Source organism: Desmodus rotundus, chromosome 1 (assembly GCF_022682495.2).
Source record: "Desmodus rotundus isolate HL8 chromosome 1, HLdesRot8A.1, whole genome shotgun sequence".
Classification (NCBI taxonomy): Eukaryota; Metazoa; Chordata; class Mammalia; order Chiroptera; family Phyllostomidae; genus Desmodus; species Desmodus rotundus.
The window spans coordinates 178,084,030-178,099,955 of NC_071387.1; the positions used below are offsets into that span (position 1 = coordinate 178,084,030).

The 15,926-nt window shown below is 37.9% G+C and overlaps 1 pseudogene; it reads right to left on the reverse strand.

The window, feature by feature from the left end:
• Positions 1 to 15,031: 15,031 nt before the first annotated feature.
• On the reverse strand, positions 15,032 to 15,656 carry LOC112320939 (chromobox protein homolog 1 pseudogene; annotated as a pseudogene).
• Between the last annotated feature and the right edge of the window lie 270 nt (positions 15,657 to 15,926).

Below are 15,926 nucleotides of genomic sequence, written 5' to 3' on the forward strand. Positions count from 1 at the left end.
GAGTTGGCAGAGGGTTATGCTTTTTTTTTAATCCTCACCTGAGGATATGCTTATTGATCTGAGAGAGAAACATTGACCATTTGCCTCCTGTACGCACCCTGACCAGGGATCGAACCCATAACCTTTTGGTGTACGGAAAATGATACTCCAACCGAGGGAACTAGCCAGGGTAGGTTATGCTTTCCCCTTCTGCCCCCCAAGAGAGAATAACTAGATTCTATTTAGAACTGTCAGTAATGACAAAGGAAGGATGAGACATTTTAAAATAAGTAATTCAATTAGGTTTTTTAAGACATTCACTTTCTAACTTGCCTCATTTTCTCTTTGGACACTTTCTTTTCTACTTTTTTTTATTGTTGTTCAGTTATAGTTGTCCCCATTTCCCACCCCCACCCCTGCCCATTGCTCTCCCTTGCCCTGTCCAATTCCTACTCCCAAAGATATCACCACCCCCTTGTCCTTGTCCACGGGTCCTTCGTACATGTTCCTTGACTTGACTCTTCCCCTTCTTTCCCCCATTATCCCCTTCCCCCCTCACTTCTGGTCACTGTCAGTTTGTTCTTTATTTCCATGTCTCTGGCTCTTTTTTGCTCTTTTGTTTGTTTTGTTGATTAGTTTCCACTTATAGGTGAGATCACAGGTTATGCTTTTTAACATAAAAAACCTTTTAGTGGATGTGTGGAAAGGTTAGTGCCTCACTTTGGGGAGATTACTCTGGGTACCACTGGGAGCTATTGCAATAAGCTGAAGACCCTAACCTGGGGAAAATGAGGTGACATAGAAGAAGGTAGAGATGCATGATAGGGTGGGCTGAGAGGACTCACCAAGGAGATGATGGCAGAGATGGTGTTCTCCAAATCCCATCCCTGATCGTGCAGCACATTTTTCCAGCTTCTCTTGAGTTGGTGTGGCCTGTGAAAGTAAGGGATGGGATACATAGAGCTTCTGAGGACAGACAACCTGGGCCACATGTGGAAAGTGATGTAGCCTCCCCAGGGTAGGCCTGACTGAGTGGATGAAAGTGGCCCCCACGATGCCACCCCCTGTGCTATGAATAAGAACTGACCTCACCGAGTTTAGCCATCACATGCCTTCACTCTGGGTTGATGCTCCTTACACCTTCTGTGGAAATGGTACAGTACAGTAAATAATATCCAGGACTGAATGTGATGATTACATACTCCTGCCATACAAGGCCAGTGAGGCCTGGATTTGGAGGCTCAACTTTCTAGTACGAGGCAACAACCGAAGTTCCAGGTAAGAAGGCAGGGGCTCTCTATGGCACTTGCTGGGACTCCTATTACCATGACTTTGCTACTGAAAAACTCTCTTTCAACCGAATTATTTATGACCAGAACTGTTGTTTCGCTGTCACCTGAGTTATCATTTAAGGCTGGAAACCATCTTTCTCAATTATCTGAGTCACATTTATGACTGAAAACATTTTGTTCTCTATCATCTGAACTATCATTTATGGCTGAAAATGTTTCTCTATCACCTGACATAATTTATGATTGAAGACATTATATTCTCCTGAGTTATCATTTACTATAGAAAATCTAATTCCTCTATAACCTGAGTTATGATTTATAACTGAAAACATTTTGTTCCATCACCTCAATTATAATTTATGACTGGAAGTGCTTATCACATAGTTATAATTTATGACTGGAAACATACTTCCTCTATAGCCTGAGTTATTATTTATGACTGAAATTGTTATATTCTCTAAGACCTGAGTTATGACTAGAAAGCTTCTTCATCCAAAATTTGAGATATCACATGACTGGAATCATTTTGTTTATAATCACCTAAATTATGACTGGAAATGTTGTTTATCACCTGAGTTATGATTTATGACAGAAGACATTCTTTCTCTACAACCTGATATTGATTATGACTAAAAACAGTTGTTCTCTATAACCTGAGTTATCATTCTTGGTCTATAACTTGAATAAAAAAATGGGAATATTTTGTTTTCTATCACCTGAATTATCATTTATAATTGGAAATATTTTACTTTTACCTGAGTTATCATTTATGAATGGATACATTTTTGCTCCATCACCAGAGTTATCTTTTATGACTGAAAAATTTTTCCTCTATAACTGGAGTTGTCATTTATGATGGAAAACCTTCTGTATAACCTGAGTTGCTACTTATGATTGAAAATACTTTGTTCTATCACTTGAATTATTATTTATGACTGCATTTTTGTTTCTCAATCACCTGAGTTATCACTTATGACTGAAAATCTTCCTCCAAATGTTTAGTTATCATACGATTGAAAATGTTTTGTATCACCTGAATTATCATTTGACTAGAAATGTATCTCTATCACCTGAGTTATTATTTGACTTTAGACATTCTTCTTCTATCACCTGTGTTATCATATACAACTGAAAACATTTTGTTCTCTATCACCTGAATTACAATTTTTGACTGGAAACCTCCCCCTAATCTGAATTACAATTTATTACTGAAAACATTTTGTTCTCTATTACCTGAGATAACATTTATGAATGGAAATCTTTTTCCTCTACTACCTGAGTTATTATTTATGATAGGAAACATTCTCCCTCTAATCTCATGACTTAATCTCATTCTCCCTCTAATTTATGACTTAAAACACTTTGTTCTCCAAACTGAACTAACAAGCAAACCAGAGATATACTCTTAGATGGAGAACAGATGACAGCTAGTGGGGGAGAGGTAGTTATGGGGTGGAGGGGTTGAGCAAAAAAGAAAAAGGATTCATGGACATGGACAACAGGGTGGTGATTGCTGGGGGGAGGCAGGTATAAGGGGACTAAATGGTAAAGGAATAAAATATAATAAAGATTATATATTTTAAAAATTTTGTTCTCTATCAACTGAGTTGTCATTTATGAATTAAAATATTTTTCTATCAATTTATTTATTACTTATGACAGAACATTCTTCACCTACAACCTGAATTATTATTTATGATTAGAAACATTTTTCCTGTATCACCTGAGTTGTCATTTATGGCAAAAAACATTCTCTATCACCTGAGTTATTTATGACTGAAAACATTCTTCCTATATCATCTGAGCTTCACTTATGACCAAACATTTTATTCTCTATAATAAATACCATTTATGACTGGAAATGTTTTTTATTGTTATTACTTATGATTGAAAACATTGTTTTCTTTCTCCAAAATTATCATTTGTGACTGGAAACCTTTTTTACTATAACCTGAGCTACAATTTATGACTGCAAACATTTTGTCCTCTATCACCTGAATTATAATTTTTGACTGGAAATGTTGTTTCTCTATCACCTGTGTTATCATTTATGACAGGAAACATTCTTCCTCGATGATCTGAGTTACTCTTTATGACTAAAAACATTTTGTGCTTTATCATCTCAATTATCATTTGTTACTATATATGTTTCTCTGTCAACTGAGTTATAAATTATGAAGGAAACATTCTCCCTCTATAACCTGAGGGGTATCTATGGCTGAAACCTGAGGTATTTATGACTGAAAACATTCTTTTCTATAACCTGACTTATTATTTATGACCAAAAACCTTCTTCCACTATTACCTGAGTTATTATTTATGACTGAAACATTTTATCCTTTATCACCTCAGTTATTATTTATGACTAGATATGTTTCTCTATCACCTGAGTTATAATTTATAATAGGAAACATTCTTCTATCACCTGGTTTATTGTTATGACTGAAAACCTTCTTCCATTATAACCTGAGTTATCCTTTATTACTGAAAATAATTTTTCCTATCTAATCTGAATTATAATTTATTATTGAATATGTTGTTCCTCTGTCATCTGTATTTTCATTTATGAATAGAATCATTCTTTTCAAGTAACTTGAGTTACCATTTATGATTGAAGCAATTATGTTCTTCGTCACTTGTGTTATAATTTATGACTAGAAACCTTCTTCCTCTATAACCTGAGTATCACTTATAACTGAAAACCTTCTTTATCAATCTGAATTATTGTGTATGACTGATAACATTTCTTATCTATCACCTGAATTATTATTTATGCCTGGAAATTTTTCTCTATAACCTGAAATATCATTTATGACTGAAAACACTCTTCAACTATCACCTGAGTTATTATATACAACTGAAAACAATCTGTTCTCTGTTGCCTGAATTATCATTTATGGCTGGGAATGCTTCTCTATCACATTCACATGAGTTATAAATTATTACTGAAAATATTTGTTCTCTATCACCTTAATTATCATTTAGAGCTGAAATGTATCTCTATCACCTGAGGTATCATTTATGGCTGGAAACATTCTTCCCCTATAACGAGAGTTGTTATTTATGATTGAAAATCTTCTTCCTTTATAACTTCAGTTATCATTTATGACTAAAAACATTTTGTTGTTTATAATCCTAGTTATTATTTATAACCAGGAACTCTCTTCCTGTACAACGTGTTTTCTTTTTTTGACTGGGCACCTTCTTTATCATAATCTGAGGTGCCATTTATGACTGAAAACTCTTTGGTCTCTATCACCTGTGTTATTGATTACTGAAAACTGTCTTCCTCTGAAAGCTGAGGTATTTATTACTGAATCCATTGTCTTCTATCACATGAATTATCACTTAGGACTGGAAACATTCTTGCTCTATAAACTGATTTATCATTTATGACTGAAACAGTCTTTCTCTATAATTGGAGTTATCTTGTGCCTGGAAACATTTTGTTTTCTATAACCTGAATTATCATTTATGACTTGAAATCTTTTTTCTCTATTATCTGAGTTATTTATAACTGGACATATTCTTCCTCTATTTCCTCAGTTGTCATTTATGATTGAAAACCTTCATCTGATATAACTAGAATTATCATTTGTGACTGAAAACAATTCGTTCTCTATCAACTTTATGGTCATAGATGACTGGAAATGTTTCTCTATCACCTTACTTATTATTTATGACTGAAAACATTCTTCCTCTATAATCTGAGGTCATTTATGACAGAAACATTTTTTCTCTGTAATCAGTTATCATTTTTGACTGAAAACCTTCACCTGTAATAATCTGAATCATCATTTGTGACTAAAAATATTTTGTTTTCTATCCCTTAAATCATCATTTGTGACTATACATATTGTTTACCACTTGAGTTATCATTTATGACTTGAAACATTCCTCCTGTATAACCTGAGTTATCATTTATGACTGAAAACATTTTCTTCTCTATCATCTAAGTTTTTATTTATTACTGGAATATTGTTTTCCTATCTCATTAGTTTCATTAATGTCTGGATGCATTCTTCCTCTATAATCTGAGTTATCATTTGTGAGTAAAAACCGTTCTCAAGTGATTTATCATTTATGAGTGAAACATTCTTTACATCTGAAATCATTTATGACTGGAAATTTTCTTTCTCTATTACTTGACAACATTTTAGACTTCATACATTATTTCTCTATCATATGAGTTACCATTTATGACAGGAAACTTTTCATTCTCTATCACCTGAGTTATCATATAAGGCTGGAAAATTTTGTTTCTATGACTGTGGTGACCATTTGTGACTAAGTTTTTTTTTTTTTATGTTTCTATTAATGAGTTATTTCTATAATGAATTATTTATGATAGAACCTCTATCATCATAGTTCCCATTTATGACTAGAAAATTTGTTTTTCTCACATTGGTTATCTTTTATGATTAGAAATTATTTTCTTTATCATCTTATACTTTATGGCTAAAATTTTTCTTTCTGTATTTTTTGATTTATTATTATGACTGAAAAACCTTCTTTTTCTATAACCTGAGTTATAATTTCTGACTGGCTACCCTTTTTCTTCATCATGTGACTTATCATTTATGCTTGGATACTTTTATTTTTATAACCTGCTATTTTTTATCATTGAAACATTTTTGGAATCCTCCCACAACCACATCAAAGTAACAACTAAACTATAGAACAACCACTTTTCAGAATCACCTGGAATCTAGCTGGACAAAAGTCCTATAACTAAGGATATACAGAAGAAGCCACATCGAGACTGGAAGGAGGGGCAAAAATTCAGAATAGGCTGGTCATATACTCACATATGTCAGATAAAAATCAGGAAGAATATCTGCTGCAGAAGTCCCCCATGAGGAGCAAGGGGTCCCAGCCTCACACCAGAACCCCCAGCACAGAGTTCCAGTGCCAGGAAGTGAAGTCCCCATAACTTCTGGCTTTAAAAACAAGCTTGAATTGTAGCTGAGTAAGATGGAGGGCTTCTGGAGTCCCAGGCAATTCCTCTTACAGGGCCTATACATAGGCATTCTCAGACTCACTCCCTCTGAGTTCCTGCACTGGGGCAGCAGGAACATACAAGGAGGAACTGAGTAATCTGTCATTGGGGAGAGAAATGAGGGGCAACTTTCTCCCAGAAAGAAGTGCTGGCATAAGCCATTGTTCCTTTTATGGACATTTGCCCCACAGAGCCAGCAGTCAGGCACTATATCTGAGTCTCCATCAACATGGTTATCACCATTCCCCTGGCCTTAGTGATTTCCTGAGACCCCTCCTTACCCAAGTTGCAGGCCCACGCAGACTGTTTTCAGTGGCTTTTCCGTGCATATGGCCGGTCTTGGTTTATGCTTTGCACTTTCCTAAAATCTCTCAAACAAGCAGGATCTGGCCTCAGCCTACTGTGTACATCTTGTTAAGTGGCCCCAGGCCCAGCGCTAGTGACAGCTGGTCTTGGTTTGCAGCTTGGCCTCTCCTGGGCACCTCCAAGTCCAGCACAACTAGCAGCCATCTTCAGATTGCTTTGTAGCTCATTCTGAGTGACACCAGTAGGGCACAGTTGGTGGCTGACCTGACCTGCACCTCCAAAAAGGCTCCAGAGACAGTGCACCCTATGAACTGCTTCAGACCACATTGAAGCACGAAGCAACCTCCTCCAAAAGGTACACTCTCAAGGGGCAGACTCAGTAGGCACCAGAGCCCAGCTGAAGTAAGTTCTGCTCCATGAGATTGGCCCCTGCACAGCTGATGCTCAATGGTGGTTGAAGCTGGTCCTCACAGCCAATTAGACTGGGGGATAAATCACTCCCACTGAGGTGCCAATAACAATCAAGGCTCAACTGCAACAGGAGGGTGTATACAGCTCACACAGGGGGTACACTTGGAATGCCCAGCTCTGGTGATTGGAGAGGCTGTGCCACAGGGCCCTACAGGACAGCTACTATATTAGACCACTCTGCCAAGCCTGAGAGACATAGGAGCTCTACCTAGTGCATAGAAATAAACATAGAGAAGCAGCCAAAATGAGGAGGCAAATGAAAAAACAAAACAACACTCTAGAAAAAGAACTAAACAAAATGGAGACAAGCAGAGTTCAAAACAGTGATTGTAAGAATGCTCAAAGAACAGAGTAAAAATAGATGAACTTAGTAAGAACTTCAACAAAGAAATAGAAACATAAAAATGGAGAAAGAAAACAAAATGAAACAGTCAGAAATAAAGAATACACTAACTGAAATGAAAAATACATTATAGGGAATCAGCAGTGGAGGAGAAGGAACAGAGGACCAAATCAGAGATTTGGAAGACAAGGAAACAGAAAACATCTAACCAGAACAGCAAAAAGAAAAAACAATTAAAAATAGGGCAAGATGGAGGCGTAGGTAGATATGCTTTGCTTCCTCACACAAACAAAAGAAGGACGACAACCAATTTAAAAACAAAATCAACCAGAACTGCCAGAAAATCGAACCATATGGAAGTCCGACAACCACGGAGTTAAAGAAGAAACATTCATCTAGACTAGTAGGAGGAGCAGAGATGGGCAGCTGGGGTGGAGAAGACACATGGCAAGGTGGTGGCTGGTGAACCAGGTGGTCCCACATTCATGTGCAGATAAGCTGGGAGGAACAACTGAGGAGCAAGACAGACCATGCAACCCAGGGTTCCAGTGCAGGGAAATAAAGCCTCAAAACCTTTGACTGTAAAAATCTGTGGTGGTTGCAGTGGCAGGAGAAACTGCCAGCCTCACCAGAGAGTCCATTAAAGGGACCGATGGGGTCCTAGAATGTACACAAACCCACCCACCCGGGAATCAGCACCAGAAAGACACAATTTGCTTGTGTGTGGCAGAGGAAGTGACTGAAAGTGGGACGAGAGCCAAGCAAATAGGAATGTTCCTTTTCTGACCCCTCTCCTACATACAGCACCACAACACAGTGAAGTGGGTTGCCCCACCCTGGTTGATACCTAAGGCTTCACCTTTACAATGTAACAGGTGCACCAAGACAAAGAAATATGGCCCAAATGAAAGAACACAGCAAAACTCCAGAAAAAGAACTAAGCAATCAGGAGATAGCCAACCTATCAAATGCAGACTTCAAAATACTGGTGATCAGGATGCCCACAGAAATGATTGAGTATGGACACAAAATAAAGGAAGAAGTGAAGACTATACAAAGTGAAATAAAGCAAAATATACAGGGAACCAACAGTGAAGGGAAGGAAGCCAGGACTCAAATCAACCATTTGGAATAGAAGGAAGAAATAAACATTCAACCAGAACAGAACAAAGAAGAATTCCAAAATAATGAGGAGAGGCTTAGGAACCTCTGGGACAACTTTAAACTTTCCAACATCCAAATCATAGGGGTGCCAAAAGGAGAACAACAGCAAGAAATTGAAAACTTATTTGAAAAAATAATGAATGAAACCTTCCCCAATCTGGCAAAGGAACTAGACATGCAAGTCCAGGAAGCTCAGAGTCCAAAAAAAGTTACACCAAAGGAGGAACACACCAAGACACATCATAATTAAATTACCCAAGATTAAAGATAAGGAGCTAATCTTAAAAGCAGCAAGATAAAAGGAGAGAGTTACCTACAAAAGAACTCTCATAAGACTATCAGCTGATTTCTCAAAAGAAACCTTGCAGGCAAGAGGGGACTGGAAAGAAGTATTTGAAGTCATGAAAAGCAAGGACCTATATACAAGATTAGTCTATCCAGCAAAGCTATCATTTAAAATGGAAGGGCAGATAAAGTGCTTCCCAGATAAAGTCAAGTTAAAGAAGTTAATCATCACCAAACCCTTATTATGTGAAATGTTAAAGGGATTTATCTAAGAAAAAGAAGATCAAAACTATGATCAGTAAAATGACAACAAACACAACTATCAACAACTGGACCTAAAAAAAATAAATAAACAAACTAAGCAAAAACTAGAACAGGAACAGAATCACAGAAATAGAGATCACATGGAGGATTATCAGTTGTGGGAGGATAATGGGGGGAAAGGTACAGGGAATAAGAAGCATAGTTGGCAGGTACAAAATAGACATGGGGAAGTTAAGAATAATATAGGAAATGAAGAAGCCAAAGAACTTATATGTGCGACCCATGGACACGAACTAAGGTGGGGGGGAGGAATGCTGGTGGGAGAGGGTCAGAAGAGGATAAAGGGGAGAAAAAAAGAATGGGACAACTGTAATAACATAATCAATAAAATATACTTTAAAAAAAGAATACCACATTGCAAAAAAAGGAAAAAAAAAGAAATAAATAAAGAAAGAAAGAAAGAAAGATGTATATGAAAAAAATAATGATAGAAAACATCCTTAACCTGGTGAATGAAATAGACATACAAGTCCAGGAAGCACAGAGTACCTAACAAGATGAACCCAAAGAGGCCCACTCCAAGACACATCATGATCAAAATGCCAAAGGTTAAAGACAAAGAAAGAATCTTAAAAGCAGCAAGAAAAAAAAAAGCAGTTATCTACAAGGGAGCTCCCATAAGACTGTCAGATGATTTCTCAATAGAAACTTTGCAGGCTAGAAGGAATTGGCAAGAAATACTCAAAGTGATGAAAAGCAAGGACCCACAACCAAGATTACTTTACCCTGCAAAGCTATCATTTAGAATTGAAGGACAGAGAAAGAGGTTTCCAGATCCAAAAAAAAAAAAAAAAAGCTAAAGGAGTTCATCTGCACCAAACCATTATTACAAGAAATGTTAAAGGATCTTATTTAAGAAGGACAAAAAGATAAATATATAAATAATAAAATGTCAATAAATGCATAGCTATCAACAATTATTTTAAATGCAAATGGACTAAATGCTCCAATCAAAAGACATATGGAAACTTAATAGATAAAAAACAAGATGCTTACATATGCTGTCTATAAGAGCCTCACTTCAGATAGAAAGACACACAGACTGAAAGTAAAGGGATGGAAAAAGATATTTCATGAAAATGGAAACAAACAAACAAACAAAAAAGATGGCATAGCAATACTTATACCAGTCAAAATGAACTTTAAAACAAAGCTTTATAACAAGAGAAGGACCCAACAATTTCACTTCTGTGTATTTTCCCAAAGAAACCCAAAAACACTAAATGAAAAAGACATATACATATATATGTTCATTACAGCATTATTTATAATAACTAAGATATGGAAGCAAACTAAGTTTCCATTAACAGACAAATGGATAAAGAGGAAATGGTACATATGTGTACAATGGAATATGACTCAGTCATAAACAAGAATGAAATCTTGCAATCTGCAACAACATGGATGGACCTAGAAGGTATTGTGCTGAGTAAAGTAAGTCAGACAGAGGAGGACAAATGCCATATGATTTCACATATATGTGGTATCTAAAAAACAAAATAAATGAACAAGCAGAACAGAAATAGACTCATAGTATAATCCCAGCAGTGAATTGCCAGGTCAAAAGGCAGTCCCATTTTTAGTTTTCTGAGGAAATTCTATACTGTTTTCCACAGTGGCTGCACCAGTCTGCATTCCCACCAACAGTGCACGAGGGTTCCTTTTTCTACACAGCCTCACCAGCACTTGTTGTTTGTTGATTTGTTTATGATGGCCATTCCAACAGGTGTGAAGTGGTGTCTCTTTGTGGTTTTAATTTGCATCTCTCTGATGACTAATGATGCTAAGTATCTTTTCATATGTATCTGGGCCCTCTGTATGTCTTCCTTAGAGAAGTGTTTATTCAAGTCCTTTGCCCATTTTTTAATTGGGTTGTTTGTCTTCCTGGAGTGGAGTTGTGTGAGGAAAAAGAACATTTTTTCCTATCACTTGAGCTATTATCAATTATTGGAAACCTTTCTTTTTCTACCTGTTTTATCATTTATGACTGGAAATCTTTCTCTATCACCTAAGTTTTTTTTTTTTTTTTAACTAGGAATCTTCTCCTTTATCACCCAAATTACTACTTATGACTGGAAACTTTTCTTTCTCTATCATGTAGTTATCATTTGTAACTTGAAGCCTTCCTTGTCTATAACTTCACCTATCTTTTATGACTCAAAACCTTTTTCTCTATCCCACGAGTTATACTTGAAACATTCTTTCTCTATCACCTTAGTTACCATTTGTAATTGGGAACACTCTCTGTCATCTGACTTATCTTTTATGACTGAGTGATTCTCTGTCAACTAAGTAATTATTTATAAATGGAAAACTTTTTTTCTGTATCTCCTTAGTTATCATTTATGACTGGAAATATTTTTTCCCTATTACCTGAGTTATGTATATAAGAAGCTTTTTCTCTCTCTCACATACAATTTGTCATTTGTAACTAGAAATCTTTCTTTTCTATCACCTAATTTATTCTTCATGACCGGGACCCATTTCTATATATCACCTGAGTTATCATTTATCACTAAAAACCTCTTCTTATCACATGACTTATCATTCCTGTGTAGAATCCTTTTCTCTTACTTCCCTTATCATTTATGACATGAAACCTCCTTCTCTATCTCCTGACTTATTTATTACTAGAAGCCTTTATGCTCTATCATCTGACTTAAAATTTATTAATGAAAAACCTTCTTTACCACCTGAGTTATCATTTATGACTGGAAACTGTCCATATTGCCCAACTTATTAACACTGGATGCATGCTGTCCTTATCTGATGAGTTTCTTTAGTGTCTAGAAACCTTTCTTTCCCTCTCACCTCGTTATCACTTGAACTAGGAAGCTTTTTAAAATAAATCTATATAGAGTTCCAGACAAGATGGAGGCATAGGTAGAAACCCTTCACTTCCTCTCACAACCAAAAGGAGGATAACAACCAACTAAAATCAATAAACAACCAGACGCACCAGAAAATCAAACTGCATGGGACTCTGACAACCACGGAATTAAAGAAACAGTCAAACAGACCAACCAAACCAGAAAGGCTGACAGAGAGGAACTAGATGAGGCTGCGGACCATGTGGGTGGGGCTGGCTTCGCAGGGTGGCAGTTTGTGTGGGAGGGGCTGACTTAAGGGAAAACTGAGACTCAGAGGTGGCTGGGGGCTACAGCGGTTGCCACAGTGGGAGAAACTCCCAGTCTCACTTGAGAGTTTGTTGAAAAGTGCACTAGAGACGAGCAGGTGAGCTACACTGTTGCCTCTCTGGCCCCTCCCCGACAGGCTGTGCAGCAGCTGCACCACTAGGGGTTAGCCCTGCCGGGGTGAATACATAAGGCCCCACCCCCTTACGACTTATCAGGGGCCCTGAGCAAAGAAATAGGGCCAAAATGAAAGAACAGAGCAAAAGCTCAGAAAGAGAGCTAAGTGATGAGCATATAGCCAACCTATCTGATGGAGAATTTAAAGCCCAGGTAATCAAAATGCTCACAGAACTGATTTGACCAGATTTGACCAGAGCTTGGTCAAAAAAATGAAAGAACAAATGAAAGACACCCAAAATGAAATAAAGCAAAATATTCAGGGAACCGACAGTGACAGGAAGGAAACCAGGATTCAAATCAATGATTTGGAACAAAAGGAAGAAAAACATCCACCCAGAACAGAATGAAGAAACAAGAATTTAAAAAAGTGAAGAGTCTTACAAACCTCTGGGACAACCTGAAATGTTCCAATATCCAAATTATAGGGGTGCTGGAAGGAGAGGAACAACAGCAAGAAATTGAAAACTTATTTGAACAAATAATGAAGGAAAACTTCCTCAATCTGGCAAAGGAAATAGACTTTCAGGAAATCCAGGAAGCCCAGAGAGTTCCAAAAAAGTTGGACCCAAAGAGGAACACACCACAGCATGTCATCATTAAGTTACCCAAGATTAAAGACAAAGAGACAATCTTAAAAGCAGCAAGAGGAAAGGAAAGAGTTACCTATAAAGGAGTCCTCATAAGGCTATCAGCTGATTTCTCAAAAGAAACCTTATAGGCAAGAAGGGACTGGAAAGATGTATTTGAAGTCATGAAAGGCAAGGACTTACATCCAAGAATACTCTATGCAGCAATGCTATCATTTAGAATGCAAGGGCAGATAAAGTGCTTCCCAGATAAGGTCAAGTTAAAGGAGTTCATCATCACCAAGCCAATATTATATGAAATATTAAAGGGACTTATCTAAGAAAAGGAAGATCAAAAATATGAACAGTAAAATGACAACAAACTCACAACTATCAACAAATGGACCTAAAAAAATAACAGAAAGAAAAGCAATGAAAACAAAAACTAAGCAAACAACTAGAACAGGAACAGAATTAGAGAAATGGACATCACATGGAGGATTTTCAGTGGGGAGGGGGAGGGGAGGAATAAGAGGGTAAAAATACAGGGAAGAGGAAGCATAATTGGTAGGCATGAAATAGATGGGAAGAGGTCAAAAATGGTATAGGAAACAGAGACCTCAAGGAACTTATATGTACAACCCATGGACATAAACTAAGGGGGGATGCTGGAGGGCTGGGGGGTTGCGGGGGGAGGGGGCTAAAGGGGGAAAAATAGGGAAAACTGTGATAGCATAATCAATCAAATATAATTAAAAATAAAATAAATCTATGTAGTTTTATTAAGACAAAAACTGACAGTGTTGTATGAAGTTTACGTTAAAACAAATGATTCACAAAACCCTAACACAGGCCTAAAAAGATTTTACAATGAGGCTCTTAGATGCAGGTCTAGATGACATCAAGTCCGATGGATCTCATGATTTAAGATAGCATTTTGGGTAAAATAATTCTTAGGATTAAAAAAGATTTTTTTTTGTTTTTTGTTTTAAAGTGAACTAATGCCCCAGTATGAAAGTTTAATCTCCTGAGACCAGGGCTTTTGAAAAATTTCAACTCTTGAAGTTATTTGATGAGCTTGTGTTGTCAATGACTGTATCTTGCCACCAATAGTTCCAGAGTTCAATGTTCAACAGAGAGGGTCCAAGAGTTTTCTACCCTAAGAGCCTGGGCCTTTCTCTTTACTTTCACACCTCCTCTGCCACCCTCTTACCCTCCTCAAATACCTGAGCCAGTAGTTTGGATGGACAAGCTAATATTTATAACTTCATAACTGGAAGGAAATGGTATTCTTGCTAGTTTCAAGAATTAGCACCTCTAAGAGAGAATGATCTGCCTACATACATGCTCCAATAAAAGAAGTTCCCTCCTCAACCAGTTTCCATCCCCCAAGGGCAGCTTTGGTAAACCGATCAACTAGCTTAGTCCTTTGTTACCAACAGCATTGGGCTCAGGCGGAGAACACCTTGGCTTGTAAGTTTCAGGCATTCACAGCTTTTAAACAGCTTTCACAGTCCTCATTTAGATTGCCAGTGACATATTTTGGAAAAGATAAAATATTCTGGACACAAAAGCGAATCACCCTTAATTACTTGTTTTTCATTTCCCCAGTCAGGCCCCAAATTTTAACGAGAACAATCTTACCCACTACACTTCCTTCCCACCCCATCCCTTTCATCCCCAAATAATGCACAGTAAAGCCAAAAAACTGCACACGTGCTCTAGGCTGTAAAAATGCAGAGTTAACACATAGTAGGAAGAAGGCTGTGTGCTGTAGGAATGCTATTTGAAGATCTACAATATCTTTTTGCTCTCCCACACACTCATTCCGCAGGTTTTGTCCTTCATAGAAGGCCCTTTGCTTTCCTCAGCAAAGCGCAGAATGAGTTGCCTTGAAACCCATATCCTCCTTCCCCTACACAGTCCTTGACCTGCTGTAGGGCACAGAAACTATACTGACTCTTCAAAGAATATCTCCTCAAGCCACTTTATAGTGTCATGACAAATAGAACCCATTTCCCTCCCCACTTGAAAACCACCATCAAATGTGACAGGCATGGCACTCTTGTCATCTTTGTGCCATCATCCTCCAAGCAGTAGGAATGCCACGCCAGCCTTTCCTCATAGAAGGATATGACAACCTGGCAGCACTTGACCTTGGCTTTTTTGGCAGGGACCAGGTCAGCCTCGTCAGAGTTTTCCCAATTCATTAGGAACATGAGTCCTCCACTAGAGTCTGTAGCTCCAATGATTCACTCCAGCTCCGAACCCCAGGCAAAGCCTCATTGCTTTTCTGACTCTCCTTTCATCTTGGGCTTGCTCTCCTCTCCCTTTTCTTCAGAGTCGGAGTCAACGTTGTGCTTTTTTTCCCTCTGATTTTTTTCCCTCGTGGGCTGTTTTCTGTGACTGCAGGATCTTGGCAATGAAGTGGGCACAATCCAGGTTCTCTTCTGGCTCCCACGTGTTGCCCTCATCGAGAGCCCTCTTCTACTTGAGGAGTTACCCCACCTTGCCCTTTATCACTCCACAGCTGAGAACTTTTCCCACCACATATTCCTCTTCCTCCTTTTCTAGCAGCTCCTCCACTTTCTTCCAATTTTGCTTTTTCCCCATAGTGCCCACCAGCTTTCTGGTATAAAGGGTGATGCTGTTCAGAATAGCACCCAAGAGCCAGACAGGAATCCGTGTCACGCTACTGGCAGCATCGTGTCAGGTTGGCAGGAGGAGTGGCCCCCAGAAAAGCAACAGGTTTGGTGGCCGCTGCTGAGCCCCTCCCTGAAGCAGCATCCAGGGCCAATGGCCCTGCCCTCTGCCGTGAGAACCTTTATTATCACCGGAATTTTCAATATGACACGAAAACTTGTTTTTATCACCTGAGGTATC